A 15,667-nucleotide genomic window follows, 5' to 3' on the forward strand; every position below is an offset into this window, starting at 1 on the left:
GTATTTACACTTCTACCACTAATGATTTGTTGGGATAAGCGGAAATTTGTATCATTAACTCTGTGTGTAAATATATCAAGATATGGTCTTATCTGGTGCTATACACTTATTTTAATGATGTGACAATGGCCTGGCTTGATGTGTACATATAGACTAGGTAAGATGATTTTCTTAATTTGATTAAAATCGTATCATTATACATCTATCTATATAGAAAAATGTGATGTCTGTACGGAAGAATCCATGCATCTTAACAATTTCGTATTCACACGTTATTTTAACGAAAGTCAAAAAAGTGAAACAAATATCATTCTTAATTGTAAACCATCATGTCAAGCATACATGACTTGTAAATATCATAAAAGTTAAGTTTTGATTGAAAAACATATAACATTAGATTTACGACATAAACGTACTTTTCAACATCTTGATCTTCATCGGGAAATAGTTTTCATTAACTTTGTAGAACGTATCGCCATATCTGATATTATGGATAAAATAAGTCATTTTCTCTGTAACTATTTGGAAAGGGTTTTATTGCCAAATAATTACGGTCGTTTCCTTTTAATTTCCTTTACGGTTTTCACCATGATACGTAACTTCCGAAGATAAGCTATCATGGTGATGGTTGTTGTGGGCAAGTAGGAACTGCTGGCTAATCATGAATATTGGAACTCATCTCCGGTTTGTAGAGGGTACCTTGCGTTTCGTTTCTGTATATAGTTTTAAGTTTCTGTGTGGTGTGCGCTTTTTTCATATTCTGATGTCTAATTGCTGTGTTTTATCCACTGGCGTCCTTGTCGGTATTCTTTATATTTTCTTCCAAAAATACTACAAATTCGGAAGTGTTTTATCTAGAACGTCTATTTGACAACCAGGAAACCAGGCAAATGTGCCACACATGAGAATCATATGATTTGCATCATATGATTAACATATAAATCGAGCACTATATGATAATCATATGTTTCGGTAAACATATGATTATCGCATGGTTTTCATATGATAATCATATGTTTTTTACAAACATATGATTATCATATGTTTTAAGACAAAATTCCCATATGAGAATCATATGATAATCATATGACCATCATATGTTCAATATCATATGATTGTCATATGATTACCATATGATTATCATATGTGGCCCTTTTGGCTGTGTAGTGTTTTAAATATAGATTTGAATAGAAACAGCACGAACTTCTTCATCTAAAAACCAAAGAAAAAAGTACATGACTTGCCTAGTCATAAATAAGAAAATATATGCATAGTGCATTTAACCCTGGTGACAAGCACGTAACAGTTAATCATAATTAAACAATTTTTACGGTGCAAAACTTCAAACCTGCAGTGGAACTAGTTAGAACCAGTTTTAGTGGAGTCCGAGTTGCTCATTTACTTTTGTTACTTTGTATGTATGATTTTAGTTACTTTATGTTCTTTGTTGTGTATGTCTGTTTTCCATGTCTGTATGTTCTTTGTTGTGTATGTCTGTTTTCCATGTCTGGTCTTTGTCCATGGATTACATTCTTTTGATTACTGCTATAACCGTGGTTCCCTTGATTACTCTTGAGGTTCAAAGGATGTACCATCATCAACATTATATTATCATAATTAATATTGAATGACATGACGAATAAGATGATGCAACAACAAAAGATATACTATAAAAATGAATATTAGATATACCAACTTTCCGATTTGGATCCTATCAGCTATTCAGATAGCTATTTTTTTCCTATATTATTAGTTTTTGTACAAATCAACCAATTAATCAGTTATAATAGGACCAATGTGTAATTAATTTGGTATCAAATGTGATCACTTTCGTTATAAATGCTTCATATTAATTTTACATTAATATGAAAAATTGATATAACAATAGCAAAACACTAGCTAAGTACAATCATAATTATGTTTGTGAAAAAAAAAGAATTAATTGAAATGCGAGACTTTTATCCGTGCACAAAACACTTTTCGGAAAGAAATTGCCTGCGTTCAATGATATGAATATTATTTATTAACAAACATTAGGTCTGTGAAGACAAGATAAGAAACCAATCTGCATATCGTTGAATGGTATAATATTTGTGTCTGTCCCCCTTGTTTGGTTTTATCATTGACATTAAAGTCGATCGGTTATTATGTAATACTGACAACACTGTCCTAAAGACGAAACAACTAAATGAAATTGACATTCTCTGTAAATTCAATGACCCAATAAATAAAATAAAAGATGGTTAATGAAGGATTGAGAGAATATTGATCTTCTCGTCGTCATTTTTCAAAAACTGCGTAATTAATTGTAATTTAAAGACCAGTTACATAATAATGACAAAATCAGAACGCGTAATCTCTCAATTAATTGTAAAACCTGAAAATCCCCCTATTTATCTAAATATAACGTGAATATATGGTTCTATTTAGACGAACATTATATGATTAGGAATAGGCCAATTGTATCGTCTATACTTGAAAAAGGTATTATGATAACAGAGCAATATATTTGATTTACACGTATAGCGGACCATGTATTTCAAACGATTGAAGTAAATTTATAGTTCATAACAAAGTACATTTAAAATTGGAATAGTTACTGCGGTCAGGTGCTTAAAATGCCATTTGATGACGACCTCTCATAGGTAAATCTTAACCTTGAATGCGTCGATATTCATCGATTCTCCGCCAATGATTCGACAAATTGATGATAGAGTGGCAATTGTTTGGCTCAGAGTCAGAATAATGAGTACAAGTGACTTAAAATGCATACTTACAGGCCATAGGCGCTTGTGTTTGAAAGCACATTAAAAGTCGACTTTTTATGTTATACTGTACAAAAGACGGTTTGTTTGAGTAATCAAGCATTCTCGCCCTAAAATGCATATCCAATATAAAATGAAAAAAAAACTATAGTCAATCAATCGACCAATAAATATGTCATAAGCTGCAAAACCTTGACAGATTTGAAATAGGATTAACCCCAATTTAAATCTTTCGCGGAAGTGATTTGAAAGAAAGAAATATTTTTGTTGTCCGTTTTCATCAATTAGCCAACACATCTAACAAATATATATTAAGTGTATGCAAAATATCGTAGAAAAAAAATCTGAAAGAATTATATACCTATATTTAACATATTTCAAGGTATCATCAATAAACTAGAAGAATGATACCACAGAGATTACTTACTAATTTGATCATTTGAAGAGTTCACTGATGCCCTATTGTCAATGACTTTCATCAATGTGGCATTAGCGCTAATTTAATTGCATCAAGGTCTATGTATTCTCCAAGGAACTTTATATCAATAAGTCTTCAGAATTGTTGTCAATTCTATCGAAATCTGTCGGATTCAATCTTCTAGTATTACTGGAGAAAATGCTGTGTTTGTATTTTTTACTTAAACCTTCATTCAAAATTGAAAAAAATCAATCGGAAATCTAGCTTCTATTCTATATTGATTTTAAAATGAATTTCTTTGCTATGATAACTGGTCAAATCAAGAATACCCCAGAAAATGAAAATATCATGTTCTGACTTGGTATAACTGTTTTAAATTGAAATTATGGGGTAAGGAGTAATCAAGGGGACACAGATTCAAGCCGAAATCAAACGCATGTATTCAAGGGACAAAAAAAGCGCCCAAAATAGAACATAAAATAACCAAAATAAAACATACCAATAATAAAAGTAAATGAACAACTCGTACTCCACAAAAACTGGGAGTATGGACCAGATGCACCGGAAGGGTAAGCTTCCTCTGCTTTTCCAGAAGCTACCGCCGAGTTGTTCATAAAAAGTTAAGTCCCGGGTAGACAAAAGAGGGAAAGAAAACTATGACTCGTTGAACAATTCAGTTCTCAGGTTTTATGGTAATAGTTTAACTTCCCGCATTTGACCAGACTAGTTCCAGTAGAAACAAAAACGGACATCGTGAAATGCAACAAATGCAACAGCGTGAAATATAAGTACGAGTAATCAAGGGAACCAAGGTTATAGCGGTAATCAAAAGAATGCAATCCAGGGACAAAGACCATACATCGAAAACAGATATACACAACAAAGAACATAAAGTAACGAAAATCACACATACAAAGTAACAAATATAAATGAGCAACCCGGACTCCACTAAAAACTGGGAGCATGGACCAGGTGCACCGGTAGGGTAAGCGTCCTCTGCTTTTCTGACACCCGCCGAGGTGCTCATAAAACGTCAATTCCGGGGTAGACAAACGAGGGAAGGAAAACGTCGACCCGTTGAATAAATCAGTTTTCATGGTGCTGATGGATACACCATAACGATCCACTAGTTCATGACGACGACCATATAACTTCTGTAGTGATGACTTCAATCTTGTAGCAACATAACCCTGTTCCAGAAGCCTATTTGTTAGAGTTCTAGCGCGATACAAAAAAGTCTGCGTAGTTTCGGCATCCCCTGGCATAATGTATGAGTTGTGATATGAACACTCCATATGCAGGAGCCGAAGGGAAATAGTAAATACGTTCGTGTTGTGCACGTTAGATTTCAAGTACGTACAATAGTATTTATGTCAGCGTTTAAGTAACGAAAAACACATCTAAGCATTAAATAGCGTATTTGATACTTTATTTTACCTATCTGAAGACAGCATAAACAAAACATCTATTTGGTATATTCTTTGTTTTACAATTAAAGTACAAAGAACAAAAAAGAAATCATAGCTCTTCATATCGATTTAATATTCCTTTCAGTTGATTTCATAGATATTCCAATTCATGTACATGTAATCGTACTATAAAGGTATACCCACTGATAGAAATGTGGTCTAGACAGATTACAAAATTCAATAACAGAGTCTTAATTTTATAACTTTTTTATCATTGAAAGTGAGATAATTTAAATTTCACCATCGTATCATGAGTGGTTCGTATTAATTGATTTCATCTAAGATGCTTTCCATAACAAACAAGTGGATGGTAACCTGATCCTTTTGAATCTTGTGATTTCATTTCTTTTGTGAGATTTTCTATCGCACATGTTCAAAGAAAACCTTTGAAAGATTTTGTTTTTTAGTTTAAACATATTTATTCAGTAAAAATACACATGTCATTTAATACAAAACAATTTGATATTTGACAGGATCTGGAAACAAGCCTCAAGGCTTTTACAAGTCCATCTCCTGTGATAGTGACAAAAATATAATACAAAGATTGCATGCTCTTAATAACATAATTTAAGCTGGTAACAAATTGTGGAATAGGAAATGGTGAAGACTTCAATTCGAAAAAAAAAGAAATTAATCAAGTTGCAAGTCAGTTAATAAATCTCTTACTCTTTAGAATAAATGTCTGCACCTTGATAAAAACTTGCTTATTTTGATCATCGGTCATCTGATCAGAACCAAATAGTAAAATATCGGTATTTAACAAAACTGGTAAATTTAGGGAAAATAGAGTCTCATTGCGAAGTTCTCGATATCCACCATAATGTAATAAGAAATGAGATATTGACTCACTTCTACCGCAAACGCAGTTCGGTGACTCCACTGGGTTGCGGGAAAAAAGAAGTTCATTTAAAGAACTACAATTCATTCGCAGTCTACTATTTAAAATCTGTCAAATTCTTGATCCGCTATGATAATAGGCAGGACATTTTTATCAAACATTTGTAAGTGATCATGTTTAATGATCTGGAATCGTGTATACAATGAAGCACTTTATTCCATAATTTAATGGCGGACGGTACGAAATACTCTGAATAAAAATTTGTGCGAGTACGAATCTCGGTTATATTCCGAGATTGACGCATGTTATGGGTATGCCGATCTATGACTAAGGTTGGTGTAATATTACCTAGATAAGCCGGTGTATTATTTGTCAAAATCTGTTGAAGTAATAGTAATCTATGCCGTTCTCGTCTTACGGAAAGTTTTTCCCAACCAGTCTCTTTACAGATTCTATCCATTGAGGTAACTTTTGTAGCCCCAGTTACAATTCTTGCTGCGTCCAGTTGAACTTTATTGATGAAGGAATGGTTGTTATAATCCCAGATAACATGCTTTTCCATAATAGGTCGAATAAAACTCATATATATTCTCTGCAAAGTATATCTATCGACAGAGAATTTGAATTTTCTATTTATTTTTAGTCGCTTATAGGCTCTTTTAACGATGTGTTCAATATGATCGTGCCATAATCCATTGTTCGATATTATAACGGCAAGGCGTCTATGACTAATTACCTCTTGTATGTCATGTTGATTCATTGTCAACAGCGGGTGAAGTGGTTTGGTTTGTTTACGTGAAATGACCATTGACTCAGTTTTTTGTGGATTAAATTTTACTAACCACCTTTCTGACCATTGGGGAAGTTTATCGATGCCCCTACTCAGTATCTCTGCCGATTCAGCTGCATTATCTATCTATAGATACAGCAAATAACTTAATAGATACATCGGATTTCGTCCACAATGTCATTAATAAATATCAAAAAGAAAAGAGGTCTCAAAATAAAACCCTGTGGAACAACAGCATTTATTTCCCTCCAAACGGACTTTTCCCGTCTCCTACTTGTGAGGTAATTTTAACCAAATTTAATAAGTTGCCAGATATTCCATATTTTTCTAGTTTAAATAATAACGCCTTATGCCAAACGCGATCAAAAGCTTTGATAATATCGCAAAACACTACACTAACTTCCTTCCGGCTGTCTAATGCCCTACCAAACCCATCTGTAATATAAACAAGTTGGTTTGTTTTTTAACTAGGTACAGGCAATGAAGACAAAAAATATGGGTTTACGACAAATTCATGTTTACATTTACAGTAGCTCAATATTTAGTTCTGTATTTTATTTTGTATATATATATAAACCTACATGTAAGGTATCGGATAGAAAAAAAAACCTTGAACTGTTGGCATTACCAATGTCAAATTACTAAAACTAACTCAAATTTTTTTATTGATAAAGTTAAGGTGTAAAGGACAGTGATTAACATACTAACAGTTAATTATTTTCAGTATGGAAAACACCCTTATTAAAATACCAAATATATACAAAACATCTTGAAAAAATACAAACTACTCGTAGCCTTCAAGCAATAAAAAAATATTATATGAAATGTGGTTTTTTTTACACGCAAATTATACAACGATTGAATGTTAAACTTAATAATTGATAACATATACATGTACATGTAAAATCACAAATGTTTCAATATTACCTCATTCCCCATTACTAAAACACATACCTGAAGAAATCCTCATTTCCCATTTAATCACTTTTAACAAACACAAAATTCTTTGAAAATTTATTTGCTAATTCTTCATTTTTCAAATTGTTTTCATTTAATTTTGAAAAAAAATCTTTTAAACCGATTTCTTCATTTTATTCTATTTCAAATCTCCACAGCCATTTGGAATCCTCTCTATTTACATCGGTTTACACATACAATTGCAAGTTCATCTCATTAATGGACACACTTTCTTGTTAAAAAATCATAATAAATACCGATGTGAACTAATATATTTACAATCTGTTTTATTAAAAGTGTTATTACAATGGTACTATTTACTGTTATTTTCTTATTATAGTTTCTGCCAATGTTTGTACATCGTGTTTTGTTTTTATTGAATTGACGTTCTGAACAAACACATAGATGTAGGTCTTTTCATCTGTCTGTAACGATATGTTTTGTACCACACAATTACTTAAACAAACAACATATGTTCAAATAACGGATAATCCAAATATTTCATCTCAACAACTTAGATATTAATTTACAATAGTTTATAAATAGAAAATAATAATAATAAATGAGATATTACAGCCGTATGGAAAAGTATTCAACCTTAGTTTTTTTTTTCATCATGTGCAAGCATACACCAAAATTTGCAGAGAAATATAGAAAGAGAGAGGAAAACATGAGGGATAATCCAATCAACGTCAGGAAAACTAAAAAACATAAAGAATATATATAGCACAGTATAAAGGAACTAAAAAGTAAATACAAACATCACAATTTTCACTACAAATTGAGACCGAACTCATACATTTTGAAAAATAATATAAAGAAAATTGACGAACTTCAAATGCATATAACAATCAATTTTTTTCAATCTTAACAGATCAGCGATATTGATATATGTAGTTTTTTTTTGGACAAAATATTAATCGAGTGATATAATGCTTTTAACATACTTATTTGAATTTTGTCACCTACAAGTAATGCCCTGTGCTTTGTTAGGTTCTCCTAAGTTAGACATCATTCATGTCTCTTTGTGACATACTTTAGATAATCATGTTACATATAAAACAAACAACTAGATAAATAAATTAGTTTTGATATTCATGTTCATTCGGTTCGGAATTGTTAATGGCGCACCGATGCTTGCGCCTTTCAATAAATTTACAATTCGTGATTACAGAATAACAACTCGTTTAATCCGACAGGAAAATTCACTCAATTGCGATGGAAATTCAATTAAAAGAGCATTATATTGCTGTAACGTTAAAAGCGATAATGACACATTAATGGAATAACCAAACAGGGTGTCTCAATTGTTTATCAATGAACTGTTTATACATTGGCTAAGTAAAAACAGTTGACCACTAGTCTCCATTCTGTAAATCTCGATGTTGTCCAATAAAACAAATCAAATTCGTTGGCAGCATTAACTAACCAAGTTGTGATTATCTATAAAGTACAAGCGGGATAAATGTAATATAATCGAAGATATACGTAATATAATTCTTAAAGTATCGATTATGACCTACGTAAGCTCTGTTTTTTTTATTTTTTATTTTTTTTATTTTTTTTTGTTTTTGTTTTTGTTTTTTTTGTTTTTTGTTTTTTTTGTTTTTTGTTTTTTTGTTTTTTGTTCTTTTTTTTTGTTTTTTGTTTTTGTTTTGCTTTAATCTTTATATTCTTGTTCTACTAGTTATTGAATCGGGAAAGTGTAATGAACATGTCTGTATTGGTATATTCGATGAATACACAAATGAATTTGCGAACTAAAGTTAAGGATGATCATTTGTTTGTTTGACTTGATTTGAATTGTTGATACAAATCATTATAATTTATTTATAAAAGGCTACACACACATTACGGTTTCATATATCAAAATAAACACGAACACAGAAATTCCATCAGTAAAATTTACTATCTATTTATGTTTCAAATTTGTCTGATCTGTTCATCTACCCAAAAGAACTTGAGATAAAGGATATTACAGACGCTGTGAAATCAGCCTCATATCTTGACCTACACTTAGAAATCGATGGTAAAGGAAAACTTTTGACCAAACTTTACGACAAACGTGATGACTTTTCATTCAGAATTGTCAACTTTCCTTTCATCTGTGGCAACATCCCTTCGGCTCCTGCGTATGGAGTGTTTATTTCACAACTCATACGTTATGCCAGAGCTTGCCGAAACTACGTAGACTTTTTGTATCGCACTAGAACTCTAACAAATAGACTTCTGGAACAAAGGTTATGTTGCTACAAGATTGAAGTCATCACTACAGAAGTTTCATGGTCGTAATCATGAACTCGTGGATCGTTATGGTGTATCCATCAGCACCATGAGAACTGATTTATTCAACGGGTCAAAGTTTTCCTTCCCTCGTTTGTCTACCCCGGACTTCACTTTTTTTTAATTTTTTTAACTGCTTTTGAATGAGCAATTCGGCGGGTGTTTCTAGAAAAGCAGAGGATGCTTACCCTACTGGTACACCTGGTCCATGCTCCAAGTTTTTGGTGGAGTCCGAGTTGCTCATTTACGTTTGTTACTTTGTATGTATGATGTTAGTTACCTTGTGTTCTTTGTTGTGTATGTCTGTTTTCCATGTCTGGTCTTTGTCCCTGGATTACATTCTTTTGATTACCGCTATAACCTTGATTCTCCTGATTACTGTTCATGTGTTGACCTTTTTGCTGAATAAATAAACCTATTAAATGGAATAAATGGTAGACAAAACTAATGGACCTTTTCCTATTTTATTACTATGACGGAATGTTCGAAAACTAGAAATGTACCGTATAACTTAATTCTAATGAATTTTCATTTCAAATATAACGAATTTAATCTATATCAAGATATCATTTTATTTGAATCGCGGAGTGCCAACCGGACGGCGTTAATGATGTAATTAACGCAATTAATACAAAATAACCTGGTTTGCTCTAAGAGATGCAACCAACCAGAAAGCAAATACATAATGCATAAGAATACTTTGACATCAAAACATTTAACTAAAGTGCTCAACAAGTATATTGGCGACTTTTTATTTGAAGTTCATGAAGTAAGTTCAAAGTTTGATGTAGTGCATGCTGCACGAACCATAGAGTACATGATAATGCCCTATAAATTTTTCGGGCTCTCATTAATAAAGTTCGTAATGCTTGTAATGAAAATGACATTCTTATTGTTAATTTGCAAAGGACTTAAGAAAATATAAGTATCTTTTATGACGAAGCTACTCTGGGTTTACCAGAAACTAATTGCTGTTCGTAAATAAGTGCATTAATTAGTAACTGTCATACACAATAAAATACGGTTAACGTAACTAACGCACAGTATTAATATTTGGTCAAATATTTTCCTTGATGTAATTTTAAACTTGATATACTTGCGTTTAACTGTGGTTTTCAGCTGTCATCTATACCATGTGATTTTGATAATAATTACTGAAAGGTATCGTATTTGTTTTCGTCATTTTCAATAAGTTTATAGTATTCATTTTATGACACACTAACAAACGAAATAGATTTATTGCTTGTACTTATATCGAGCCATGAGATCGAATCTGAAATATAACTCTCATCTCTTCTTTTGAAAAACAATCTAAATTGTATGCATTCTTAGTTAAAGGGGATTTGGAATGATAATTTTGGGGGTGGGTCCTTGTATTTTCGGATATTGGAATTGGTGATGGCAAATATTACTGAAATGCAACAATGACAGCAAATTAGATAAGTGAAAAAGTATATGACCCGAACGTAAAAAAGGGGAAGAATAGGAAGATCTTTCAAAATGCATTGATTCTGTCAAATTTAAATTTCATTGAAAAGATATAAAATTTATTTTGATATGCAATTGAAAAAATAACTTGTAGAAAAATGACACTACATTGGTAGGTGTTCTATTGGGAATATTACTTTCTCTATTATATGGAGGTAAATGATGAACAGTTTTGTTAATAAAATCTTTGTACCATTCAATAGTTGTATTGTACCAGTCTAATAAAATAATACTGTCGAAGAGGCACATTACTCTTGTATGCTTTATCAACAAACTAAAACAGACATGAAAAATTTTATTATCAAAACAAAACATTCAAAATGTAAGTACCATTTTTTCTGATCGCACAGTATTGTTTCATATTGTTCTCTTTTTTCTGATTGATCATATCACATTGACTGTATTATGCATCAAACCAAACAATATCCGGATTGTCATTGACATTTCTTGTTTCTGGCAATGAAACAAACCAAACTGAAGGTACATGACGCGTTACCAGTCTATATGTCTTTAATCAATAACAAGAGGGCATGTGAGACAGTTCTGCAAATTAATAGTATATTACACACTTATCACAGCTCTGCACTCACTTAGACGGATGTCATCGCTGTAACAACCTCGCAGGTAAGGTGTTTAATCATTGTTCTAGTTACTGATTTATTATCTTTTCTAAAACTGGAGCTGTAATTATTTAATAGTAATTACTGCAAGAAAACAAAAATATGGACACATAGTTGCAAATACGATCGAGTTGAATAAAACATATTTGTAATGGACGTAAGGTGAATTAATAGAAAATTATTGGGAGAATGCTTTATTTATGTTTGATAATTATTCAGCTGTTTACTGCTGCTTTCTTGGGTTATGTGGAATTAAAATATACGAAATCTAGAAATGTTTGTAAACATACAAGAAAAAAAACATTAATCGTAAACATTTGTTTTCAGCATTTGTTGGTTGTTTGAGCCTGTATTCTTTAGCTTAGTCCTGTAATTAGTACTACATATCTTTTTTTTTTTAAAAAGCTGAGTAGTCAAAAGTCTCATCCGAATATCTTATCAATTTTCTTTTTCAAACGAAACTAGATATTATTTTTTTTTTCAAAGTTCCTCCATGCTCTGATTTTAAATAAAATGTCGGAAAAATATAACTGGCAATTATGATTCCGCTAAGATTTGATAAACCAAGGTAAAGTAAAATGTAGAAATTTCATAAAGACCGGCATTTGAGCTATTATTGTCATGTTCTGATTGTGCTTAACACGATATCATCCATTTTGTAGCTTAGTGTTAATGCTTTTAATCAATAGTTGTTAATGCATATTTAAAAACTGAACTACTTTAAGAATACAAACTCGTCGCGTGAATATTTCGAAAGTCATGTTGCATTATTTTTGTCCAAAGGATTTAATTTCATACTTTTAATCAGTTTGTAAATACGAAATAAACCCTTGCAGAAAAAAAACCTTCACCCTGCCTAAGTACTTCAGAATATGGACCTACCATAACTTCTATTTGATCATTGCAACTGTAGCTTTTTTTGGTTGTTGTAATGACGTAATAAACAATTTTCATCACTAACTCCTTTACAATGTATTCCAGTTCATTCCTTCTCCGTCGTGTATACTATTTTTTCTGCTGTGGACCACTTTTGACTATTTTGTTCGGCCAACCAATGATCTATTGACTTTTCCTTTTTGTAATTGCAATTATGTTTACATACCACCGTCCGATAGTTTACAAGGAAGACGAATTCGATAGCTGCCAATGCATTGTAAACTAAAACATGTGTACATGGTATGCATATTTTCAATTATATACAATTGCTGCTTATTATTTTTATTAATACCGACATATATGTCAGTCATGTTTTCAGGGAAGTAACTTTACTGTTCATTCCCCAATGATATTTAGGATAATAATATGTTTCAGTGACGCTGACTTCTAAATGGTTTTGTTTGTTAATAAAGCTTGTTATAAATTTTTCTATTCTATACTTTTTACATCTTCTCTTGCAAAAAGCGTGGTAAAAAGTCTTGGATGTATAATACATTGCGAGTCAAAACAGTCACGGAATAAAAGTGTTGTTCAGTCCGCTTTAATTTAGGTAAAAGATTTTTTGTTTTCCTTATAAAGAATGCATGATGATAATATGTAATCTGCAAAAGTTTTCTTGGAAGAAAAAACTTAATTACTACATTACTACAGTTGGTAAATATAGATATTCCCATATGATCATTCTAGGAAAATCATCTATCAAATCGAACTTTTATTTGCATCGCTTGACATACTATTGATTTTGCCACATGGTGTATTATATTTATTCAGTTTGTAGTTAAATAAATGCAACACCTTTCGGTAAAAACTACATCGAAAATCATATAGACAATGTACATGAGCTTTGGAAAACTAGACATTCGATCCCACATGGTGTTTGAAGTCATATTTCTGGAATTATATAAATCTTAACATCAATTAGAAAGGTAGGATAGTTATATTTTATTACGGCATCTAAATAAAAAATATAAGCTCAACAAGACATTCGAAAGTGCAAGTGCTTTAGGTTAATTTGCTATCCGTTACCTCATCATTTCAGCACGCTGAGAGAATGCATCTATCACTTTTTTGTTATGTTACATTCGAAAGAAAACAAAATACTACAAAACAAATGTGTATTAGAACGATCATGTACACAAGTAAAAGCTGTCTGTATACTCTTGTCTATCAATAATTTTTCTTTTTCAATTAAATATATAAACTTCATATAAACTTATTTCTTGATATATGGGTAACGATGTAAAGTGTAAGACGATATAAATATCTGTCTAAACTGAGCGAGCGTAATTTGTCATTCATTAGATAATATCCTATACCGTTCTGTTTGTCAAAACGGTATCAAATTAATTTCAATCATCTTATATGAACCTGTTTAATGGACAAATATTCCAATAACTATAAACTAAGGGAGGCATTATACTATTTTTCATTTCACGTTATGATTGTTAAAATGTTTTAGTAAATGAGTACGTTCTAAATTGGATTTCAATATCCCGAATTTATTACATAGCACAGTAACACTAACCACAAGTAAAAAGTAAGCGCGCAATAAATTTCAATATTGCACTAGTATGAATATAGTGCAATGTAGGATTATCAATGACATTGGTGTATTATACGTTTGTCACACAATTAAAATGGTATCAGGATGCTTACACTAATAAATCTAGTAAAACCAACAATTTTCATCAAAATTGCTTGTATCAAGAAAGACAAATAAAGGTTATTTTAAACTTTTCGGGGGTGTTTTTGCCTTGATATCTCATTTGACTTTACTTTTGTTATTATTCCTTTTGACTATTGTCTGGATATTTTGCTTATCAGTTCGGTAATTTAAATGCATCCCTTTTGTCAATTCTTAAGTTTATTTAAATTAATTTCATATTTCCTATGTCAATGTTTTATTTATTGTCAAAACAAATAGTTGTGCAGATTTTGCTGAAGGAAAAAACACGTTTTGTTTTGTTTTGTTTTATTATTATTATGTAGGTCAAAATATCCAAGCTTCCCATTTCGCCTCAGAAATTTGACTACTTGCCCTGAAAGTTTGTTAGTAAAAATGTTTTTAAAACTTGTACCTTAGTGTTCGTAATCGATTTTATATAATGCTCTTAAGTGCATCTGTTAATGCAAACCACAAATGACCATAAGCAAATATTACAGATACCATCAGAGTTCATTTAATTTATTCCACTTTGTTAAAACAATTACTTTGAACGTGCAACTACTTATTTGCTATAACAATGGATTTCATGTGAGAAAAAATTATTTTTTATGTTTTGTATATACTTTTATAAAATAGATTAAAACAAAAAGACATTTCTGCATTACTGCATTGCTGTAATTTGGATATCCAGTAATTAAATCTTTATATTTTTGAACTATTTATTGATTTAATGGTACTACATTTGTCGTTAATTATTGTTTTATAGTCAGAAAACTTTTCCCTACATATACAGTGGAATATTGAAGAAACGATTGTACAATTGATCCATAAGTCTCTAGGTTAATGATAACCTACTTATGTAGGTCAAGCGGGATATAATGTACTCCAGAAAATGTTATTATGACATTTTTCGCCTTATCTCTAATTTAGTTTCTTATTTATTTGATAATCGTTCGACATCAGAATACACCATCTGTCAAAGTAACCATTTAAGTTTAACATGACATTGTACTTATATCTGATCTTATGATGCTAATAAAACAACCATCAACTCTCTATTACAGTGTTAAAATGTAACGTACCTTATCATTTCATGTTCATGTAGCAACCGTCCATCTACTTTACGATTATCCATTATATTTTGTGTTATTTATTCAGTTTTTTTAATGGACATGTCTGTCAGTTATTTGCTTGGACGTCTCTCTAGTTTGTTTATTTAGCCTACATATTTTGACCTAACATTCATTGTAATTTTTTTTATAATTTCAGCATCGATTTCTACGATTTATTGGCTAAATGTCGATTTTAAAAGCTCTACAGAGCTATAGTTTTTCGACATTTAACATCAGACTTATGTTGATAGTGACAAATGATATAGATTATTAAAAGATTTGAAAATGAATATAGCTCATAACAAAATCATGGCGTCGAAGAATA

General features: G+C 31.1%; 1 protein-coding gene across 6 annotated transcripts in view; it reads left to right on the forward strand.

Annotated features, from left to right (window-relative positions):
* Positions 1-15,667, forward strand: part of LOC148604227 (glycine receptor subunit alpha-2-like) — a 25,536-nt gene continuing 9,869 nt past the window's right edge. For 2 of the 6 annotated variants that reach the window (XM_088547795.1, XM_088547798.1), the window contains exons 1-2: positions 11,539-11,632; positions 13,343-13,490. The gene's annotated coding sequence lies outside the window, so the exon portion shown is untranslated. Of the gene's footprint in view, positions 158-11,497; positions 11,633-13,342; positions 13,491-15,667 lie in introns of those variants that run through there. The other 4 variants (XM_088547796.1, XM_088547800.1, XM_088547794.1 and 1 more) reach the window with 2 other exon arrangements.

Source organism: Perna viridis, chromosome 10 (genome assembly GCF_037379345.1).
Source record: "Perna viridis isolate PV_CMFRI_1.1 ecotype Kerala chromosome 10, ASM3737934v1, whole genome shotgun sequence".
In the NCBI taxonomy this organism is placed as follows: Eukaryota; Metazoa; Mollusca; class Bivalvia; order Mytilida; family Mytilidae; genus Perna; species Perna viridis.